Source organism: Herpailurus yagouaroundi, unplaced genomic scaffold (genome assembly GCF_014898765.1).
Source record: "Herpailurus yagouaroundi ecotype Mexico unplaced genomic scaffold, PumYag 77, whole genome shotgun sequence".
NCBI classification, from domain to species: Eukaryota; Metazoa; Chordata; class Mammalia; order Carnivora; family Felidae; genus Herpailurus; species Herpailurus yagouaroundi.
In genome coordinates, this window is record NW_024412388.1 from 44,943,619 (window position 1) to 44,967,885 (window position 24,267).

The window sequence follows — 24,267 nt, forward strand, 5'->3', positions numbered from 1 at the left end:
GAAAGGGAGAGACTCTAGCCACCCCAGAACGCCAAATTTTATGCTCAGCGGCCTGGAATTGGGCTCAGTCATGTTCGAATTGCTAGGGTCGCCGTCTCCCCAGACAGGACTTCCCAAGACAGCCATGCTTAATGACCACACTAATGAGATTTTAATTTTCATCCTGGCGACTCTGGTTTTTGCTCATGTTTAGCAGGAATCTGAACTGCCTGCCACCTGGTTATTCTCAGGTTCCTTCATGCCATTGATGAATAGGCCAAAGAAGAGGTTCTGGTGCTTTCTAGCGTGTTTAATCCTGAGCAACAAAGGGAGAAAAAATGGGGTTTCTGCTAACAACATTGGACAGGGAGAGGTATATCTAGAATCAAGAAGTTCCTCTGTGGAGTCTTCAACATTTTTTTTCCCCCTTTATTTTATTAAATTTTTTTTTTCAACGTTTACTTATTTTTGGGACAGAGAGAGACAGAGCATGAACGGGCGAGGGGCAGGGAGAGAGGGAGACACAGAATCGGAAACGGGCTCCAGGCTCCGAGCCGTCAGCCCAGAGCCCGACGCGGGGCTCGAACTCACGGACCGCGAGATCGTGACCTGGCTGAAGTCGGACGCCCAACCGACTGCGCCACCCAGGCGCCCCTTCCCCCTTTATTTTAATGTTTAAGAGTCATAGATGAAGAAAGACTACGAAATCTCTGTACCGGTCAGACCACCAGTGGCTCAGGTCCCTCAGGAGTGAAGATTTAGTGTTTGGCTTGGGTCACTCCGAGAAGTCAAGACTTCAGAGCAGAGCGAACGTAATGTTTAAGTCTCTTTCTAACTCTCGTGTCACGATGTGTTAGCATGTTGTCCTATAACAAATCCCCCTCTCCTTCCCCTGTTCCCTTGTGTTGCTTACGGGCCATGGTGGTGGCGGCCTTTACGGTTTTGTCCCCAGGTCTAGCATTAAGAGAATGGCAATAGAGCCAGGAGAGGAGTAAGCATCACCCAGAGACCCTGGACTGCTTGCCCAGGAGAGCCGCTCAAGAGTCTCTGGGTTAACCTCTTCATACAGCGGGCAGGCACCCTCCCATGAAGGGAGAGCCTCCTTGGGTGAGACTCCTGTTCTTGTGATAATCGTGGGCAGTTAAAGAGGAGACCGCATGGCTCTCAGGAGGAGAGGGCAGTTAAGGAGGAGACAGTCTGGCTCCTCAGGTCCACTGAAAGGAGCACCTTGAGGAAGCAGAGCCCCCTCAGAAACATGGGGCTGGCAGGTGCAGTGGTGGGGCGCCTGGCTCTGGTGCAGACGCAGCGCCGTGCAGGGGGACTGCAGGGGGACAATCGCCACTTGTCCTCAGCAGGGCTGCAGCTGCCCCAGCAGTTTCCTCCTGATGCCGGGCTTCCCGGCACCGGTCTGGAGCTTCCCATCAACTCGTTCTCTCTCCCCAGTATCTTTGAAATAAACTGCGCTTCTACTTAAGATCAGCCAGGATCAGCTTTTGATTCTCGCAGAAGAAAGTCTGACATATAGAAATTGGAATAGTAGTAGTCATAATAATTAAGAATAATAAAGGAAAACGTGTATTGAGCACCTACTGTGTGCCAGGAACCATAATTCTTTACTAGATCTGCATTATTTCTTCCTTTCAACAATCTGACACGTTTGGTATAGTTTTACTTCTTTGTTTTGTTCTTTAGTAAAGGAGGTAGCTAAGGCTTACAGGAATTCCAAAGTGTGCGTAAGGCCGCAAGTTAGGAATTTATGTCCACGAAGCTTGAAAGGCGGTCGAGCATAAATCAGATAAGGCCTTGTGTGCCTGAAGAGGCAAGACCACAAAATAATGTCCTAGACTTTTCTTATGGGAAATTTAAAAACATGCACAGAAAGAGAAAATAGCGTGGGAAACCTCTGGGTACCCACAAAACCAGTTTCGGCAAATCGTCAACATACAGGATCGTATAATACGCTCTCTCTTTTTTAAAAAATTTTTTTTAAACGTTCATTCATTATTGAGAGAGACAGAGCACAAGCGGGGGAGGGGCAGAGAGCGAGGGTGACACAGAGTCCAAAACAGGCTCCAGGCCCTGAGCTGTCAGCACAGAGCCCGACCCGGGGCTCAAACTCACAGACCGCGAGATCATGACCTGACCCCAAAGTCAGACGCTTAACCGACCGAGCCACCCAGGCGCCCCTGATAAGCTTTCTACTATTGGTTTCAGTATAGAAGCTAGCTCTACTGAGTTTTCTTGAGTGCTGTGAGGTTTAAGAGTGTGGATCTGGAATGGGTTGTATACAGAAGAGCAGAGGTGGTTATAAGTTATATTAAAATGTCAAACTACAGGGGCGCCTGGGTGGCTCAGTCGGTTGAGCGTCTGACTTCGGCTCGGGTCATGATCTTGCGGTTGACAAGTTCGAGCCCCGTGTGGGGCTCTGTGCTGACAGCTTGGAGCCTGGAGCCTGCTTCGAATTCTGTGTCTCCCTCTCTCCCTGCCCCTCCCCCACTCATGCTCTGTCTCTCTCTGTCTCAAAAATAAAGATAACCATTAAAAAAAATTTAAAATTTCAAACTGCATAAAATTGAAAACTTATATATGGCAAAAGGTTAAAAGTTAAAAGGCAAACGACAGGCTCTGAAATTTATTTGCCATTGCCATGACTTTCAAAAATAGCTTTATGATATGAAGAGCTCATACGTAGTGACAAGAAAATCAACAGAAATAGCAGAAAAAGGGGGTCGAAGGTGTACACATCGTTCCTAGAAAAAGAACCAACAACGGCCATCAAGCTTACGAGTAATCAAAGCAGTGAAAACAGAACAATGCTTTTGAAAGGGCGGACCTACGCCGGCAGACTCCATCTCGTTCTGAGTCCTCCACCTTGAGCGACTATGTCCCCAACGTGGCCCCTTTCCGGGAAAATCGCAGAAACCTCAGACCACGCCTCCTCCCCTTGAGTAACCTCCTGCTCACCTGTTCAAACTTCCCGATCAAAACACGCCCGGCGACCTGCGTAACAGGACTCCTGCCCTTCCCCAGCCAATCGGCCGAGGCCACGACCCTTCCCCAGCCAATCGGCCGAGGCCACGACCCTTCCCCAGCCAATCGGCCGAGGCCACGACCCTTCCCTAGCCAATCGGCCGAGGCCACGACCCTTCCCCAGCCAATCGGCCGAGGCCACAGCCATTACCTCACCAACTGCCCCTAGACCCCTATAAAACCTTTGTGCTTTTGAAACTCGCTCTCTCTCCCCGGTATCTCACCGCTACGTCGGTGCAGGAAGGAGATTGAGCTCGAGCTAGCTCGAATAAAGGCTCTTTGCTTTTGCATCGGACTCGGCTCCCTGGTGGTCTTTGGGGATCACGAATTCTGGGCATAACACTTTCACCTATGAAGTGAAGAATTTTAAATGCGGGTGTTCACATTCTGCGGAAGGCGGGGTGATTTAGTATAAACCTATTGGAGGTTAACTTGACAAAGTGTGTTACAGACTTAAAGAAGTTTATACGCTTTGGTTCAAAAATTCTGCCGAGCGAATCATCTTCTAAGGAAATTAGGAGAGGTGTGGAAAAGATTTCTACATAAAGAATTTCATTATCGCATGCGTGACAAGAGCAAAAATCTTGGGAAAAATTCCAAAGCCTAACAATAAGGGAACGGTTTTGTAAATTATGGTGTGTGCCTAGATAGAACATCATAGAACCATTTTCTGTGGAAAATGGTCATATACGTAAAGTATAATTTCATTTATGTGCCATTTGTCTTTCTCCCTCTATACACACACACACACACACACACACACACACACGGAAAAAAACCTGAAATATACCAGTGTGTTCACAGTGTTACATGTGGACTGTGGGATTGTGGATTTAAACATGTTATTCTTTGTTGTATTTTCTCCCTTTTTTCCATTGTGATCAGAAAAGAAACGTAAGAGAAAGTTGGCTTAAAATAATGTTATCCAGCAAAAGCCTCCATCACCTTTCTGTTATGAACCAGTGAGCAGTGTAAGTGCCTATCTGTTGACACTGACAATGACTGAAGGCATTTAAAGATTTTTGATCATATTATCGAGTGCTACCAACAACACAGACCTCCGGTAAGGAGTATAATCATCCCCATTATATAGATGACAGAACGGAGGCTCCTAACAGATAAGAGGCTTGTTCCAGAAGTCACAGTTTTCACTGGTGAAGCCAGGGCTCAAGGTAGGCTTGCCTGACACCAGGACGCCGTCTTTCCCTACTAGAAGTCCACACTCTTCCCTCCCGTACAACATGCGATTTCTCGGGCGACAGCCCTTCTAAAGGGAGCCCGCGTCATAAAACAATGTGGGTCAGAGACGTGCGCCGGCCCAATGCTGAGTCCCATCTCGTTCAGTTGTTGGAGTCAACTGGTTGTCAGAAGACTGATTGGAAGAGAAAATCCAAGTTTCCCCGAGGTCGAGGAAAACAGGCTTTTGTTCCTCTTTCATTCAATTAAAAACAGGGAGAAAGCCTGTAGGAGGGCTGAGGCCTCTCCTAAACAAAGCTGCTGACCTTTTCCTAAACAAAGCTTCCGTTACCCATTTTCTCTGCCTCCATGCCTGACCCAAACCCTGCACGTGGACACAACCTGTTCCTTTAGAAACAACAATAACGTGCGCCGGCTACAATCCAGGCCTCCAGGTCTGGAGGCCTTTTCCACCTCCTTCTGTGACTGTCCACATCTCCGTGATGCGCTATGAGTTGTTGGTAGTTAACTCGCACAGGGCAACCTCCTTTTCTTTACTCTTTTGGTTCTTTTTTTTTTAAATTGTTTTTAACGTTTTTTATTTATTTTTGAGACAGAGAGAGACAGAGCATGAACGGGGGAGGGTCAGAGAGAGAGGGAGGCACAGAATCTGAAACAGGCTCCAGGCTCTGAGTGGTCAGCACAGAGCCCGATGCGGGGCTCGAACCCACGGACCGCGAGATCGTGACCTGAGCCGCTTAACCGACTGAGCCACCCAGGCGCCCCTACTCTTTCGGTTCTTAAAAGGGAGCCGTGTTTGCTTGGATCCCTTTGGTCTCCACGACCTGCCCGGACCCTGCAGGGTAGAGGGAAGGATTAGCAATCGTGGTGGACAGACTATCATCCTGTAGACTCCCTGAAGACAGGGTAATGCCAGCCTGTCCTCATGCGTGTCTCCATTGTTTGGCATGGTGCCCTGCACGTGACAGGTCCGCGGTCATCCCTGATGAGTAGCAGTGCGAACGAAGGACCTTAGCACGGAGCGCACTGGCTGGAAGATCATGGACAAACCCTAGCTGCCACGTTGTTACCCTGCCCTCTCTGGCCCTTCGTCTGTGTGTCTATATTACAAAGGGCTTGCGCTAGGTGGTCTCAAGGGTCCCCTCTGGTTCTGACATCTGTGCCTGTGTCTGCAGACTCCTGAAGTGTGCTGGGGCTCAGGGAGGAAAGATGAGCTTCTCAGCATGTGCACGGAATGATTTGATGTGTTCTCCATGTGAGACGAAGAGCCCGTGGACCCTCCCGGGGCTCACTCCGCCCCCTCCAGCCCTCCATCTGGGCCCCGTCCGCGTGGCAGTCTGCAACATCTGTCACAAGCGCTCCGTGCCGGGATGACTCTCGCCTCAAGTATGTCCTCGGAAAGCCCTGGCGATGGGGAGCTGGCCGGGAGTTTGCGTAACTCGATGAGTGGCCAGAAGAATATCTGCGAAGGGCTCTGATGCTGGGGTGGGTCAGCGTTCTGTGACTGTGCAGGGTGACCCGACGGTGACACATGGTTTGCAAACTCCATTTCCCGTTTTCTTTGGACCATCATTGCCCTTTTTAGCCTAAAAAGGAAGGGCTTGGGATAGCTGACCCAAACATAGTATGAAAAATAAATGAGGCAACCAGGGGATGGAGGGAAAATAAAACTTGCTCCTGCTTGTCGCCTCGGACCCTCTCGGCACCCTTCTCCATCCTGCTGTCCGCCCTGGGGCGCCGACCTGTGGGGACTGCCTCTCGATCCTCATTGGGTTTGGCCATGGGGGTTGCCCTCGGGAGGTCAGAGGGAGAGGGAGGGGAGGTCAGAGGGAGAGGGAGGTGAGGACACGAGTGGGCCACGTCCCTGCCACAAAGGAGGTCATCTCTTCTCAAGGTGACCTCAGCAAGACACTCTCTTTCTAGACAGGTGACTGCTTCATCCCCTGGAACCCGCTGTGACTAACTAGTCTCTGGCCACTGTGTCCTTCCCCTACCTCCAGCCCATGCCCCTGCAAGTGTCCCATTGTAAATAAACCCTTCTTGAATCACCCTAATTTGAGGGTTCCATCTGTTTCCTGTTAGGACTCCGACTGATATAAAAGGATAAAAAAAAAGAGGCAGTTAGAAATCCTGCTCATAAATGAAATACAACTGTAATGCCCTGTACATGTGTCCCCCTGCCCCTCCACAAAAAAAGATGCATCAGCGCACCTGTTACACTTTTTACGCTGAACTTCCTGGTGACCAAAGCAACAGAACCACAGGACGGGACCTCTAGTCTTATCTCCCCTTTCCGTCAGAGCCCGGAAGAGCTTCCTAACTAAAACTCTTACCGTCTCGCTCATTACCTTGTATCATAGATTGAATTGTGGGTCCCCCAAAGGTATGTTCTTGTCTTGACCCCTAGTACCTGTGGATGTGACCTTCTTTGGAAAGAGAGTCTTTGCTGATATCATGTTAAAATGAGGTCGTACTGGAGTTGGGAGGGGGCGGCTAATGGCATGACTGGTGTCCTTATAAGAGGGAAATTTGGACACACACACACACACACACACACACACACGCAGGGAGAGCACCATGTGAAGCTGGAGGCAGGGGTAGGAGTGAAACCTTCGCAGGCGAGAGGCACGGAACCCATCCTCCCTCAGAGCCTCCAGGAGGGGCCAAGCCTGCCGGCACCTTGATTTCAGACTTCCGGCCTCCAGAGCCGTGAGAGAACACATTTCTGTCCGCTCCAGCCACCGAGTTTGTGTTAATTTGTTATGGCAGCTGTAGGGCCACTAACATGCCTTCTTGCGGTGCCAAGGTTCCTCACGATCTGGCCTCACTGCCATTTCCAGCTTCATCTCCCCCCTGCCCCCTGCCACTCAAGCTCACCCTTGTAGCTCTGGTTCTCACATGCACTGCACCATTTCAGGTTTCTAAGCCTCTGGCTGTGGTCTTATTGCTGCCCGGACCGCCTTTTCTCGCTTTCTGGATGCTGCTAAGGTTTTTCGATTCAGTTCAGAGGTCACCTTCCCCAAGGGGCCTTCCCTGTCTCTCTCAGCTGTGGTGGGTCCATCTTCTCTGGACATCTGGACGCTCATGTCACCCGTGGTAGGTAGCTGCCACCTGCATTTGCCTCCCTAGGTGGTAACCTCCTCAAGGACAAGGTCCTGTTCCTCTCTGCATCTCCAGGGTCTGGAACAGCACCTGGCGCCCAGTAGAGGCCCCACTGATGTTTATAGGACTGGACGGTTCCTTCGCACGGCATTTGTCCAGGACCTGCGATAAGCTGGGCGCTTTTCTAAGTACTTTGCAGGGATGTCGTACGTGGATGAGGAAATCGAGGCCTGAAGAGCACGAAGGTTAATTTGATGTGTCCACCTTGTCAGGCTACAAGCGCAGTTGTTTGGTCTGCCGTCAGTCTGGATGTAATAAAGGTATTTTTCAGATGCGATTAACATTTCTATCAGTCAACTTGGAGTAAAGCAGATTACTCTTCATAATAGGGTGGGCCTTACGTGATCAGTTGAAGGCCAGGTGAGAAAGGACTGAGGTCCCCCATGGGGGAAGGGATTCTGCCTCCAGAATGCCTTTAGACTCAGCGGCAATATCAACTGTTAGCTGAATTTCCAGCCTGCCCGCCTGCCCCCCTGCCCTGTGGATTTCAGACTTGCCAGCCTCCACAGCCAGGGGGGGCGATGCCTTAAAATAGATCTCTCTGAGTTTCTCCACATATATCTCATGGGTTCATTTGCTCTGAGCAAGCCTGACTAATAGAGAGAAGTGTGTGCCCCAACATGGTTAACTGGGGTTGACTTTAGGTCTGACACTACAGCCTAGGCTGTTTCGTCCCAGTCTGTCGCCTCTTCACGTTGGACGGATAGAGGGGAGCCCAGTCAGGGAGGATCCGAACGCTGTGTTTTTTGTCCATGACACATCTATCTTGAGCAATCAGCTTGGAGCTTTGCGTGAACTGTGTTGATCAAACGGGTTGTGTATTTACCGAATCTCCTTTTGCTTTTGTCCAGCAAACAGAAATGTTTATTCCCTTAAAAAGCACAAATGCTAAGTGGGGCAATATGAGGGGAACACCCAGTCCTTTAAAGACGCAGAGATTTTCGTTGGCAGAACATTAAAAGTGAGAGATGTTACTTTCAGGTCTTAGGAGCAAGGCCATTTTTCATCTTTGTGTCATACTGTGGCTCTGCAGCTCAGAAACAGCAGCACCACCCAAACGTCCACTCCCATGTGGATCACTGTCTGCCTTCCAGAGAATTCCATCCCAGGACGGGACCCGTGTGATGGCGAGCCACCGAGAAAGGCAGGCGGGGGAACTGCCCTTTAGTGGGAAGCTAACATTTCTTTTTTTTTTTTTTTTTTTACCTTAAGCCTTACTAGCCCTTAAACGGGCTTATGCCATTCTGCGAATGACTAAGCAGAGCCCAGAGGGAAGCGGCAGCTTGCTTTGATGGAGAAACATATTCAAGACGTAATTTGTGAACATCTGCTCTGTGCCAGGCCCTGGGCTGAGTTGCTGAGGATTCCATGGTGAATAAGAATGACCGGCTCTGTCCTCGTGCCACTAACATCCGAGTGAGACAGAAAGGATGAGACACATAAGAATCACACCCATGCAAAGACAGAGCTGGGCTTTGAACCGGTGGAAGGCTTCAAATCCCAGAGCGTCCTGTGCTCATTTCTTTTGGGGCTGCCCGTGCCTCATCATGCTCATGATTCTGGTGCCTCCTTAGACTATTGTCCCTGAAAAATTCCCATTGAACCCAGCAGGTCTTAGTAAGATGATTTGCTTCTCTTTAGTCATAGGAGATTTGGGGGCGGTTGAAAGGTTGGAATCCCGGCTCCAATTCTTACTAAGTGTGCAACTTTGGACAAGTCCCGTGACCTCCCTGAATTTCATTGTCCTCATCTGTTGTATGAAGTTGAGCTGAGAGCCTGAGTGGGAATGTGCTTTGTAAACATCAAGAAGTTCTCCAAATGCTGGAGATGATGAAACAAACAAACAAATGGACAATCGTCTGCCTAACCCTCTTGATGAATAGCTGGGAAGTATTCTGAATAGTACAAGAGTGATAGCCAGGGTGAGGGTTTTCCTTGTATAAAACATGCCACAGAGTCTTTAAGCAAATTAATAACACCAGACTGGAAAAAAATAAAATAAGGGTTTACAGTCTATATAAAGTTTAACTTGGTTTTCTAGTGTTTCAAACCTCATTTCCCTATAAGTGAGTATTTCCTTACAATGTGTTAGTTACAATAACGCTTCATTTACCAAGGCAGGGAAAAGAGAACAAGCGTGAGGTATCTCACCCACTAGGCTGAGAGCAAGGGGCTCTGTGTTTTAAATTCTCGCATAGAAACTTCTCTTTCCTTTCCTTTTAGGTGAGGGAGCTGTCGCCTATAAACCTTTGCCCGCTGACCACAGCTCCATCCCGAAAAATTCTGGGTGATGAGTACAAATACCTAGCATCTTTATGTTCTAGAGTTGTTACGCTTTATTTCCTGAGTTGTTTGGGGGTCTTTGTGGACAGCCTACAATGTAGTCACTAGGTTCAAAACGATGTAGCTAAGCCACATCTCCTTCCTCTCTTGCCGTGGTGTCCTCAGCACAGAGTAACTGTTCAATAAATGAGAGCCATTGTTAACACAGTGATAAATACTATTGTTATTTTTACTGCTCTTCTTAGGTCATCAGTGAATATGTGGCAATCGGGATGCTGGCCAAAAAGGATCTGGGAATGGAAAACAAATTTAAAAAACGTGTGTCCTTGTAGGTCCTCATTCACAGCCTGTGTTTTTGTATGTGACACAGAGTTCTAATGTGTGTAGCACTTAGGTTACGCACAGAGGATTAGACATAGCAGAATCTTCCTATGATGAAAGGAAAAAGTATGCCTGTTTCTATCTGCCAGAGACTGAAATGTGATTTTACTAGCAGGGTGTGATTTGGGGCAGCATGTCTCTAGGCTCTTTTATTTTATTCTTAATTTTTCATTTATTTATTTGAGAGAGTGAGAGAGAGAGCAAGCGTGAGCAGAGGAGAGGGGCAGAGGGAGAGAGAGAAACAGTCCTAGGCAGGCTCTATGCTCAGCGTGGAGCCCGATGCGGGGCTTGATCCCATGACCGTGGGATCATGGCCTGAATCAAAATCAAGAGACAAGACCCCCAGCCAGCTGAGCCACCCACAGGCGCCTCGAGCCTCTTTTGTTTTAAAAAAGACAATGATTTATATTAGAAATAATATCCCCCATCTTATGGTGATGATAATACCCATTCTACAGAGTTATCAGTGAGGGAAACGGCTAGTGTTTGCACAGCTCTTTGTTTTGCACGTGGTCCCTTCATCTACCTGGTGGCTGTCAGTCCCCTGAGGGCACTGAGTGATCTGTGCCTGTGTTCCGACTTGACCAGTGAGCCAAAGCAGGCCTGGGGGGGGGGGGCGGGGAGGGGGGACAGGAAGTGATGCTTCTCGGGCTACTCCGTTCATTAACGAGACAGTTGGGATCACAGTCCAGCTTCACTTCCTTCCATCTACTCTGTTGCTCTTAAGTGCGATTATTATGACCTCAAATATGGTAGAATATGGCTTTAAAAAGGGGGGGCCCCTTGAGGAGGTGGGGTGATGAGTGTGGAAGACCGTCAGTAGTGTCAGCCTTATTATGCCAGTCGACAAAGTACCCCTATGTAGTAGCACATGAGGGCACTCACAGGAGGAAAACAGTATGGAGTTTCCTCAAAAAACTAAAAATAGAACTACCCTACGACCCAGCAATTGCACTACTAGGCATTTATCCACGGCTTATGGGTATGCGTTTCTAAGAGACGCAGGCATCCCAATGTTCATAGCAGCACTATCAACAACAGCCAAAGTATGGAAAGAGCCCAAATGTCCATCGATGGATGAGTGGATAAAGAAGATGTGGTATATATATACAATGGAGTATTATTTGGCAATCAAAAAGAATGAAATCTTGCCATTTGCAACTACATGGATGGAACTGGAGGGTATTATGCTAAGCAAAATTAGCCAGTCAGAGAAAGACAAATATCATATGACTTCACTCATATGAGGATTTTAAGAGACAAAACAGATGAACATAAGGCAAGGGAAATGAAAATAATATAAAAACAGGGAGGGGGACAAAACAGAAGAGACTCATAAATATGGAGAACAAACTGAGGGTTACTGATAGGGTTGTGGGAGGGGGGATGGGTTAAATGGGTAAGGGGCACTAAGGAATCTACTCCTGAAATCATTGTTGCGTTATATGCTAATTTGGAGGTAGATTTTAAAAAATAAAAAATAAAATTAAAAAAAAACCCAAATGGTTTTTATAATGTAGAATTATGACAAAGGATTTAGAACAAAGTACACGTGGATAAGACTCATTTATTTCCCAAGGTTTGGTTGTACAAAATTAAGTTATTTTGTTATTTTGGTTTTTGGAACTAAAGACAAGGCCACATTCTGGTGGGCAGGGTAGGTTTTTCTTTTGAAGACAAGAATTGATTTCATGATTAGTCATTCTTGGAATCATTAATTCTAAAAAAAATTTTTTTTCCAACGTTTATTTATTTTTGGGACAGAGAGAGACAGAGCATGAACGGGCGGAGGGGCAGAGAGAGAGGGAGACACAGAATCGGAAACAGGCTCCAGGCTCCGAGCCATCAGCCCAGAGCCCGACGCGGGGCTCGAACTCACGGACCGCGAGATCGTGACCTGAGCTGAAGTCGGACGCTTAACCGACCGCGCCACCCAGGCGCCCCTGGGAACCATTAATTCTGGGACAGAACACGAGTGAAACTTTGAATTGGGTCCGAAAGGTTTTGGCTCCAGGCTTTGAGTTGGGGAAGGAGGGCTGAGACGACATCGATGGTGGTGGGAACGAGGGTAGGGGGGTAAAGTGGGTTGAAGAATGGCCCCCAACGATAGTAGGTCCCAATTCCCGAAACCTGGAGATTGTATCTTATTTGGAAAGAATTTTTGCAGCTGTGATTAAGTTAAGGCTGTTGAGATGGAGAGGTTGTCCTGGATTATCTGGGTGGGCCTTAAATTCAATAACATGTACCCTTTTAAGAGGCAGGCAGAGGGAGATCTGAGGACACATGGAAAGGGAGGAGGCAATGCGTTTAGGAGGCAGAGATTGGAGTCACGCAGCCGCGTGTCAAGGAATACCGACAGCCACGAGACGCTGGGAGAGGCAAGGAACACATTTTCCCCTAGAGCCTCTGGAGGGAACGTGGTCCTGCTTACACGTTGAGCTTGGTCCAATGACAACGATTTCAGATTTCTGGCCTCCAGAACTGTGAGGAAATACATTTCTTCGTTTTAAAATCATCAAGCTTTGTGGTCATTTGTTACAGCAGCTGCAGAAAACTAATACAGGGGCTTAGAGAATAGTAAGCTGCCCTCGGCCATGGAGAGGCAGTGCACGCCCCAGCCGGAACTGGAACCTCCAACTTCACCGGTGACGGTAATGGCAGTTGCAACACTGAGATAAGCTGGTTCTGGAGCAGCCAATATCCGTGGCGGGATCGAGGGAGTGAATCTGAATCCCAGCACCACTAGCAAGGGATGAAGGAGCTAGGAGTCCTCCTGGACCATGAGGGAGGCCACGCTCTTGCAGAAGCAGGGTGGGGCGTCAGTGTCTGTCACAGGTAGAGACAGTGGCTCCCGGCAAAGCAGAGACTATTTAACCTGGAGGCAGTAGAATGTCTAATGGCAAGTGCAGGGCCTGGACACTTGCAGGGCTTGGAACTTGAGTTGAAATGAAACCTGTATCCCATATATCTAAATATTTAAAGCTTACCAATCGACCCAATAAACTATTACATGTCGCGATAACAAGTTTTTAAAAAATGTTAAATTGCTGTTTTTATATGTAGTCTTAAAACTACATTTAGTTTTTATTTTTTAAATAATTTTATTTGTTTTGAGGGTGAGACAGAGAGCCAGAGAGCAGGGGAGGGGCAGAGAAAGAGGGAGGGAAGGACTCTCAAGCAGTCTCTGTGCTGTCAGCACAGAGCCTGATGTGGGGCTCGATCCCATGAACTGTGAGACCATGACCTGAGCTAAAATCAAGAGCCAGACACCCAACTGACTCAACGGCCCAGGCGCTCCTAAAACTACATTTAAAATGTAGTTTTTCAATGCGTGAAAGTTGGCAAAGTATAAAAGATGACTGGATTTAATTATTAGTGAACATATCTGAGTGTTCTGTTGGTGAGCCCATGTTTGGAGGCGTGAAAAAACTAAGACATATGTAATGCATAAATTTGTATGTCATTATCCATTAAATGAATTTTTCTTGCCTCCATTTCTGTAAAATTAGCAGTCGTGTCGTTATGTCTTTTGGGGGCATTGGCTCCTTTATCGTTACATAATGCCCTTTTTGGTCTGTGATAACTTTCCTTGCTTTGAAGTCTGCTCTGTCTGAAATTAATGCACCATGGCAGTCTCGCTGAGTTGAGGAGTCAGAGATCAGAGTTCAGGGAGGTAGACTTTGCTGGAATTTGCAGAGCAGAGTACCAGAGAGGAGGAAACTATGCAGAGGAAAAGCTCCGGATATCGGCACATCCTCTTGAGTCTGTTGCTGAATATTGAGCTGCACATGCATAGGGGCATCTCTATAAAGCCAAGAAAAGGATGACTAGAGAAGCAATAAATAGGACTATTTCCAAAGCTTGTAGCACTCAGAGATGTCTGTAACCAGAGTAGAGAGACTTAACTGAACCCCCAAGGCATTCGGTAAACACCAGAAGGGTCACCCCGTATTAGAAGTACTTATTTATTTATTTATTTTTTTATTTTTGGGACAGACAGAGACAGAGCATGAACGGGGGAGGGGCAGAGAGAGAGGGAGACACAGAATCAGAAACAGGCTCCAGGCTCCGAGCCATCAGCCCAGAGCCTGACGCGGGGCTCGAACTCACGGACCGCGAGATCGTGACCTGGCTGAAGTCGGACGCTTAACCGACTGCGCCACCCAGGCGCCCCAAGAAGTACTTAAACTAGTCCTCAATAAAGCCTACTCTATAAAGCTTGAAACATTCCTGAAAGGATGAAGTGGATTCACAAGTAACGTAGATGCCTGCCAGAACAAAGCCTAACACTCTTCAGAGGAAGACAACAAAACCCAGCACACAACAATGCCCATGATCCAATTAGACATGTAAAGAAGCAGGAAACTGAGATGAACAAAAGAGAAAAAAGCCAATAGAAACATACCCAGAAATGACCCAGATAATGGAATGAACAGATAAGAACTTTATAATAACTATAAACATGTTCAAGTCTTTAAAGGGAAACAAGGATACAATAAATATTGAAATGAAAGGTATGAAAAAACCAGTGAAATAAAACTTTTACAGATAAAAAAGTATATTTTTAAGTAAAAAAATGTCACATCTAATGGGATTAACACAGAGTAGACCTTATGGAAGTTAACATTCTTGAACCAATAGGCTGTCTGTGTTGGTTTACTTAGGCCACCATAACAAAATGTCACAGACTGGGTGGCTAACACGACAGGAGTTTATTTTCTCACAGTTCTGGAGGCTGAAGTCCAAGATGCTTTCAGGCCTGGATTCAGGTGAGACCTCTCTTCCTGGCTTACAGACAGCTGCAGTCTCATTGTGTCCTCACATGCCCTCTTCTCTGTGTTCCCACACATACACAGAGATCTCTGGTGTCTCTTCCTCTTCTTAAAGGAACACCAATCTGATTGGACTAGGGCCCCACCTTATGAGCTCATTTAACCTTAGTTACCTCCCTGAAGGCCCCATCTCCAACTATAGTCACACTGGATGATAGGGCTTTACCAGATGAGTTTGGAGGGGGCAAAGTTCAGTCTATAACATGATCCAAACTAAAGCAAGGAGAGAAAAAACCGCTTAAAGGGAAACATAGAACCTCAGTGACCCTGAGACAAAACAATCTATCCATGTAATCCATGTATCCATGAAATACCAGAAAAGGGAGAGGAAAAGAATACTTAAAGCAATAATGGCTGAAAAGTGTTCCAGATATGATAAAAAATATATAAACTCACAGATTCAAGAAACTCAATGATTTCCAAGCAGGACACACACACACATACATGCACCACCAAGACATTATAACCACATTGCTAAAATCCAGGGATCTGGAGATAAAGAGAAAACCTTAAGAACAGAAAGAAAAACAAGATATTCTGTAAAGAGAATAATAATAATCATTCTTGTGGGCTACATAAACGATTTTAAATTAGTTTTATTAAACTTAAACAGTTTAAGGAGGTAGAGCCTCAAAATATCTCTCGCCAAGGAAATATTTATTAATTGAAAGAAAAAAAAATAGAGGGTCACCTGGGTAGTCCAGCCCTGCATCTGGCTCTTGATTTTGGCTCAGGTCATGATCCCAGGGTCGTGAGCCCCCCATGGGGATTGAGCCCCCCATCGGGCTCTATACTGAGCGTGGAGCCTGCTTGAGATTCTCTCTCTCTCTCTCTCTCTCTCTCTCTCTCTCTCTCTCTCCCCTCCCCCCTGCTTCTCTCCCCCACTCGCTTGCTCTCTCTCTCTCCTTCAAAAAAAAAATCTATAAAGGAAAAAATAGAAAACTTTATCATAGAGAAGCATGGATGACGCCACCTTAACCAAGAAATAACGGTATCCTGTAAGGAATCCTGTAAGGTATACTATCATGTACCCCTTGAAATGATATACCAATAAGGGCACCTGAAGTATTCTTCCCAGTAGCACATAACTTCAATTTAATCATGGAACAGCTTACACAAACCCAAACTGTAAAATAACTGGCTGGTACTTTTTAAGGTCTCAAGGTCATCTGTCCTAGCCAGCTCAGACTGCTATAACGAATTACCAGAGACTGTTTCGTAGCTGAAACAACAAACATTCAAACCTCACTGTTCTGGAGGCTGGCAAGTCCAAGATCAATGCCCCAGCAGATCCGATGTCTGGCGACAAGCTGCTTCCTGGTTTGCAGAGGGCCGTCCTCTCCATGTATCCTCACGTAGCGGTGGGGAGAGAGAGGAAGCCAGCTCTCTGGTGTCTTTCTTTTCTTTTTTTGTTAAAAAATTTTTTTTCAACATTTATTTATTTTTGGGACAGAGAGAGACAGAGCATGAACGGGGGAGGGGCAGAGAGAGAGGGAGACACAGAATCGGAAACAGGCTCCAGGCTCAGAGCCATCAGCCCAGAGCCTGACACGGGGCTCGAACTCACGGACCGCGAGATCTTGACCTGGCTGAAGTCGGATGCTTAACCGACTGCGCCACCCAGGCGCCCCTCTGGTGTCTTTCTATAAGCACACTAATCTCATCATGCTCGCCCCACCCTCACCACCTAATTACCTGTCAGAAGCCCCACCTCATAATTCCATTCCTCTGGGATTTAGGGTTTCAACACAGGTATTCTGGGGGGTAGACAACCACAATCATAAATCATGATTTATGAAAGGCAAGGAGTGGCTGAGGGTCTGTCACAGATTGGACGAGACCAAGGAGGCATGACAGCTAAATGCAACGCAGCAGCTTACAGTAGAATCTGGAATGTAAAAAAGGATATTAGTGAACTGAACCGGTGAGTCCACATAAAGTCTGCAGTTTAATTGATAGTATTATGCCAGTGTTACTGTAAAAAAAAGTTTTTGAGGAGGGCCTGGGTGGCTCATTCTATTAACCAACTGACTCTTGATTTGGGCTCAAGTCATGATCTCAGGTTTTTGAGTTTGAGTCCAGTGTCACGCTCTGTGCTGACATAGCAGACGGACGGAGCCTGCTCTCTCTCTGCCCCTCCTTGGCTCACATGCACTCTCTCTCTCTCAAAATAAATAAACTTAAAAAAAAGTTTTTGATAATTGTACCATGGCTATGTGAGCTGTTAACCTTAGGAGATGCTGGGTGAAGGATCTACAGGAACTTTCTGGACTATTTTTTGCAATCATTCGGTAAGTCTAAAATTATCTCAAAATAAAAAGTTAAAAATAATTGTTCCCACAGAACAAAACATCTTAAGGCCCAGATTGCTTCATTGGTGAACACTACCAACCATTTAAGAAAGAAATAATACCAATTTTATATACATTTTTTTTTAGAGGAAAAGGGAATACTTTCCACCCCATTTTATAAGCCTAATATTATCCTGATACTAAAAGTAGACATAGCTATTATAAGAGAAGAAAATCTAAGATCGTATTTCTCTAGAACGTAGATGCAAAAAATTGGCAAATCACGCCCATATCCTGTGTTTCTTCCAGGAAGAAGTTTGGTCTAACGTCTGAAATTCAGCTAAGGGAATACATGACATTAACAGAATAAAGGAGAAAACAACACGATTATCTCAATAGACACAGAAAAAGCATTTGACAATATTCAACACCCATTCAAGATAAAATTCCTCAGCAAACTAGGAATATAAGGGAACTTTCCTAACTTGATAGAGGTCATTTACAATAAAACCTGCAACTGACCTCATACTTGATGTTGGAAATGAATACTTCCTCCCCACAGTCAACAATGCCCATTCTCATCAGTTATATTCAGTATTATAAGAGAGGTCCTGGACAGTCAAAAAGGCAAGAGTGGGGGAAAGACATTTATATGGGACAGGTAGAAGGAAACCTGTCATTATTTGCAGATGACATAATCATATATATTGAAAATTCAGAGGAAACTACAAAAAAAGCTTCTAGAACTAAATGAATTTAGCAAGGTCATTTGATACAAGTTCAATATGTCAAAATCAGTTATACTTCTGTATAGAGCAAAACACAATTGGAAAATGAATTTTTGTTTAACGTTCATTCATTTTTGAGAGAAAGAGAGAGGCAGAGCATGGGGGAGGGGCAGAGAGAGGGAGACACAGAATCCAAAGCAGGCTTCAGGCTCTGAGCTATCAGCACAAACTGCGAGATCATGACCTGAGCTGAAGTTGGATGCTTAACCGACAGAGCCACCCAGGCACCCCGGAAAATGAAATTGTAAACAATGTAATTTAAAGTAGTATTAATAAACATCAAAAAGGGTAAGTTTATTAAGATAAGTGAAAACTATAAAAAATTGGTGAGAGAAATTAAGACCTAAATAGAAGTGTGATAGAGCGTGATATTCTTGATGCTCAAGAATCAGAAACTCAGTATTTCTAAGGTGTTTATTCTCTCCCAAATTGTTCTACAAATGTCATAAAATTCCAAAAGGCTTTTTGATCTACCAATTGATCTCCCACATTGATCTACAAATTTGATTTCCCAAATTGATCTACGAATGCAATAAAATTCCAGAAGGCTTTTTGTAGAAATTGACAAGACGATTCTAAGATTTAAGCAACGCAAAGGACATAACGTAGCCACATCGGTTTTGAAACACAACAAAGCCGAAGGAACTATACAGCCTTATACCAAGATGCATTGTAAAATGACAATAATCAAGACCGAGTGGGGTTGGTGTAAAGATACTCATCTGGATTAGTAAAACGTAGAAGAGACCAGAAAGAGACCTACAAGTACAGGGTCAATTGCCTTTTGACCAGGGTGCTAAGATAGTCCAATGGGAAAAAGTAGCGTATACAAGTAGTGTTAGAATTGGATATCCATTTGGAAAAATACGAACCTTGACCCTTACCTCACACCACATACACAAACTCACTAGCAACTGACCATGGGTCTGTGAAAACTGAAACTGTAGAAGCAACTGTGATCTTGAGAACAGGACAAATTTCTTGGATGGGACCCAAAACCACAAATCATAAAAGGAGGTAATGGATGCATTTGGCTTCATCACAATTCTGCTTTTCAAAGGGAAATATTAGGAAAAGAGAAAACTGAAGCCATAGGCTAGAAAAAAGTATTTTTAATAGGTATATCTTATAAAGACTAGTATCAAGAACATATAGAGAACTTGTCCACACTTGATCTTAGCCAAAAGGCCGAGAAGCGATAGAGAACTTGCTCAATCAATAATAAGACATAGTACAATAAAAACCAGGGAAAAGATTTGCACAGACACTGCATGACTGAAGATAAACGAATGGCCAATAGCCACATGAAAATATGTCCAACATCATTAATCAGTAGGAAACGAGAAATTAAAAATATAACACAATTCCACTATATGCCCACTGGAATGGCTGAAATTCAAAAGACCAAACATATTAGGAGTTGGCAGGTAAGATGCAGTTGTAAGCCTCTTATTCTGCTTGTGGGAAAGCAAACTGGTACAGTTCGGCAGTTTCTTATAAAGTTAATCATACACTAACCATGCAACCCAGCTATCCTACTCTTATACATTTATCCAAGAGGAGCGAACACGTATATACACACGTACAAAACGTTCACTGCGCTTTTATTCACCGTAGTCTCAAACTGGAAACCAACCAAATGCTCATCAGCAGGTGAATAGATAAGCAAATTGTGAATAGATAAGCAAAACCCCGTGTTGGTATGCTAGTAAGCGACAAAAAGAAAGAAGTTACTGACATATGCAGCAAAATGGATAAATCTCAAAAACACTGATGAAAAGAAGAGATACAGTGTGAAAGAAGCCAGGTACAAAGAATATATAGAGCGTATGACTCTGCTTACGTGGAGTTCTAGAGCGGGCATCACTAATCTACTGTGAAGTGAAGCAGGTGAGTGGTTGTTTAGGGCCATGGGTAGAGGGTGGGAGGTAGGACTGACAACCAAGGCGCATGAGGGAACTTTCTGGGGTGATGGAAACATTTTGTATCTTAATTGTGGGGGTGGTTTCATAGGTATGTGCATTTGTCGCAATTCACCTGTATACTTAAAACAGGTGCATTTTAGGGCAAGTTATATCCTGATAAAATTGATTTCAAAATCACAATAAATTAAATCTCCTTACTTGAATGGATTTAGTTGGCATTCCTATCTTGTGTTGGAGAGGTGGCAGGCTAATCTGATTGATATATACTTCATCAAGATCTTACAGTATTGAGGTTTTGGAAACATTGACTATATAATCTTTCAATGGCTCCAAAGAGTGACACTGGTAATTGGCGAGACTGAGGCTACATGAGCGAGCCACGCAGATAACAGTTCTCCTCGTTTACATCACGTATTTACTTATGATTTGGTTCCATCTGCCCTCTTCTTACAGGAGGGCTTGTTTCACTAAAAAACCGTCCGTGAGCCTCTACTGTAGAGTAGGCATTTTGTGAAGCATTAGGGACAAGGAGATGGAAAACATGTGGTTGAGCTGGAGTCTCAAGGACCTTAAAGTTGAAAGGAGCTATAGACAGATTGACAGGTGGTTTCTGCATGCCTTTTAGGTACCAGGACAGAGGAAACAGTAAGGGGATGTGGGGGCCCAGAGGAGGCACCTAATGCAGTGTGGGAGGCGCTGGTGTGGGTGGACTTCCTGGAGGAAGTGAAGCCGGAGTTGAGCTTGAAAGACAGGCCAGGATAACTACTAGAGCTGTAGTTATCCAAGTGTGGTCCCGTAGCCTCTTAGCGCCACCATTGCCTGGGATGTTGTGAGAAATGCAAGTTCCTGGAGCACACCCCTGAATCCCAAACTCTGGGTCTGGAGCCCAGCAATCTGTGTTTAAGCCACTCCTTTGAGGCATGCTTAACTCTGAGAACTACCGATCTAGGCAAGGGAGGGAGGAAGTTGTTCCCGGGCCACGGGAGCAGGTGTGCAAAGACGTGGAAATAGCAGAAGGTCAGGTGGGAATAGGGTTCAGAGGCTGGAGGGCAGGGTCACCCTGCAGATGTGCCGTAGGAGGAGCCTGGAAGTCTTGATGGGACAACGGAGGGCCCTAAGTAGCCGGTAAAGGAATGTGGATAGTATCCTGCAGGGGACGTGAAGCCACGGAAGGGTTGTAGGTAGGAGGTGGGCATGGTCAGGTTTCTCTCTAGGAGCAGGTCTGAGGGGGGCATATACGTCAAGCAGGTACTCAGTATTTGTTGAACTGACCTTGGAAACTCGGAAGAAGTCCCCTCCCTCTGGCCAGATCAAGGAAGGGGAGGGCGGAAGACTTATCTCCTGTGCCCATTTCAACCCCTCGGTAACAGCTTCCTGAGTGCTGTGTCGAGAAGGGTCCTGAAGTCTGGAATCTAGAAGAAATGAGGTTTGCAACACAGCGGCCAAACTTGCCGCAGACATGACAAGCGGGGAGGTGACGATGTGGTGGCTCATGTGCTACATATTAAATCTGAGCGGCTCTTGCCAGATAATTAACAGAAGGAAAACAAAAACACATGTTTTCCAGAACTCATTTGTACTCAGGAAACCCAGCCTTGCTCCTCGTCAATGCCAGCGAGAATCAGTTCTAACTTATGTGGAAGAGAGTCATCCGGGGACACGGAATCCTCTCCCCTTCACACCCCCACAATGTAAATGCCTCCTAGTTCTTGACACAGAGTGAGATTCTACCATTAAGCTTTTCTTTAGGGCAAGGCAGCTAAGGTCCTGTAGAACCAAAGAGGCCACAAGAGAAGAGAAATCAACCCATCGTTGAACTTGTCACTCACCCGACTCCATCAGTGACCTGCTACATGCGAGGCCCAGCTCTTAGGAGGGGAGGGGCATTCACTGCTCCGTCGGACAATACTATTAAAGGAAACTTGACTATCCAAGTGGCCCTCATCGCACGGGAGGCTGAATGGGTGCCAGCTGGAGGCCTGGATCACAGCCCCAAGACCCCCTCCTCCGGCGTAAAATGGCCTCGAAGACTTGCATTTCATCTTCCAAATTTATGCAATCTTAAAATTCCACTCCATAATATACAACATCTGGATTTGTTTTAATGTAGATATTCTCGACATCAAGTAGTATTTAAATTACTTGCCGGTAAATGAAAAGGATACCCCAGGTGGACGCCCCGTGTTTTTCCTGTAACTTTGCACAGGCACCCCCAGTATTGACCTCCCAGCTGTGTGACATTGGGTAAATCGCTTCACCTCTCGGAGTTGAGAAATAGAGGATGGGAGGAGGAAAACAGATGAACCTGTGTAGCACAGACCTTGGCGTATATTAGGCCCTCGATACATTGTAGGTAAATGCCCGCGTCCAGGGCCCCCGAGTCATGCTGACCACAGTGAGAATTAATTAGCTGTATACAATTAGGCCCGAGGAGAGTGGGACTGTTAAAGGGTCAGTTTGCATGTTGGATAACTGTTATTTCCTCTCGCTGTAAACGGCTGGGATGTCGCTGCGAGAACAGAAAGGGAGGAGGGGTTCATCCCTGTGGAGAATCCTGGAGGGCTTCAAGGAGATGGTGTTGGAGCTGGACCTGTGCCTCTGAGGGCAGGTTCTTTCCCCCTCAAGAATGAAATGTAAGACTGGATCATCTGGTTGGGTCTGAGCCTGGAGAGCCTAGTCTGCGTTAAGGAGACTACAGGGTTTTTTTTTTATCCATGTGGCCAGAGGGAGCCGTTGAGTACTTTTGAGCATGGCGGAGCTCTGTAGGAGAAAGATTATGAGAACTTAAGCCTCTGAGGACAGGTTCTTTCCCCCTCTGTGTGGTTCCTGCTGTATCCCCTGTGCCTGCAACAGAGTGTGTCCAATAATGGGTATTTGAATGAATGAATGAATGAATGATCAAATCACTGACAGCAGGCTTTTGGATAGACTGGAGAGGCCATGCTGTTGGGCAGAAGGACCAGTCCAGAGGCTGTGGCAGTGCTCAGGGGCCACAGGTGTCGTCCCTCCTCAGGGGTTGGCAGTGGGACAGGGTCAGGAGCAGCTGTGGGGGGGGGGGGGTGGGGAGCAGACTCTGGGAACATCACCCTTCTCCTGTTCTCTGCACCTTCCGTGGAGCACTGACCGCTCTCCGAATTTGGGGAAAGCTTCAGGGCAACATAATTCATCCTGACAGCCCTGGCCAAGTGTTCTCCCAGAGCCTCTGTTCCCCTCTGCTCCCTGTTCAGATTGGAACACAGTCCGGGCACGCTCGAGAGAGGAAATAGTCATTTGCATCTGAACATGAAACAGCATTTTCTGAGGCTGCAAGCAGGGCCCAGCTGGTGTGCGCTGGGCTCGCTCACAATTGCAACCAGCTTGTTTCAATTTGGGGCTGGAGGTTTAGGGGTAGGACTTCCCATGCCGCTTCCCAGGGGGAAGACACTCACATACCCGCGCTCGAGCGAAGACACGGAGCTGGAGCCCGCGGTCCCGGCCGTCTTGGCTGCAGAGTGGACTTCCCCGGGGGTAGGGAGAGGAAGGAAGGGACAGGGGTGTACAGGGCATTCTTTGCAAACCTCCTGGGGGCAGCTGCTTTTGGAAATTCGATAAATCCAGTGGGAGCCATAGGGAGCGGCCCCGCTGGTCCTGGAGCTGTCCGACGATGTTGAACACCTACTATGTTTGGAGCGTTTTGCCAGATGCTTTGCTTTGTGGTTTCTCTGCAGGGGGCAGGTGCGGTGGGGGCCTGAAGAAAGAAGTAGGCGGCTGGCCGAGGCCTTATCTTGGTTTGAAAAATGATAAATTAAAGTTGAAAAAGTCACTGGGGTGAGAGTTCAAGGCGACCCGTTGGAAACTCGCTGCCCCAAGTGAGCCTCCATTCATCCTGCTGTGTGATCCCTTTAAGTCAGGGCTGAGTGCACACACAAGCTAATGCGTGTGGAGCTGCCCCTTTTCGCTCCCTGCCCCTCTTTCTCATGCCCACGCCTCTGAAATCTTCTCTCCTGACTGTAATAGCCCAGAACCCGGCTGCAAGGGTCTGCTTGTCCCTGGACCCTTCCCGTGGTCCCCACGGCTGCATCCACCAGCACAGAGGCAGGGGACCCTGGGGGCTCAGTGGATCAAGGCTGCAAAGGGCCACAATGATGGGAAAGCCCTCTCGTAGGGGAGGGGCTGGCATGGTATTCTGCAAATATCTCAGGCTCTACAGCTGGGCAGTTCTGGATCGGGTACTGGCTCTATTGCCTAACAGCTGCGTAAGTTCAGGCAACAGCGGACTTCCCTAACACTTTACAACCACAGCTAATGCGGGGTGCCCGGCGGCTGAGTCGGTTAAGGCGGTCAACTCTTGATTTCGGCTCCGGCCGTCATCTCATGGTTCGGTTCCTGAGACTGAGCCCCACGTTGGGCTCTGTGCTCT

General features: G+C 46.7%; 1 long non-coding RNA gene across 1 annotated transcript; it reads left to right on the top strand.

The window, feature by feature from the left end:
• Positions 1–8,510: 8,510 nt before the first annotated feature.
• Positions 8,511–9,888, top strand: LOC121018391 (uncharacterized). Its single transcript, XR_005785188.1, has 2 exons — positions 8,511–8,739; positions 9,592–9,888. It is a non-coding gene; the product is annotated as an uncharacterized LOC121018391 (long non-coding RNA).
• The last annotated feature ends 14,379 nt before the right edge of the window (positions 9,889–24,267 follow it).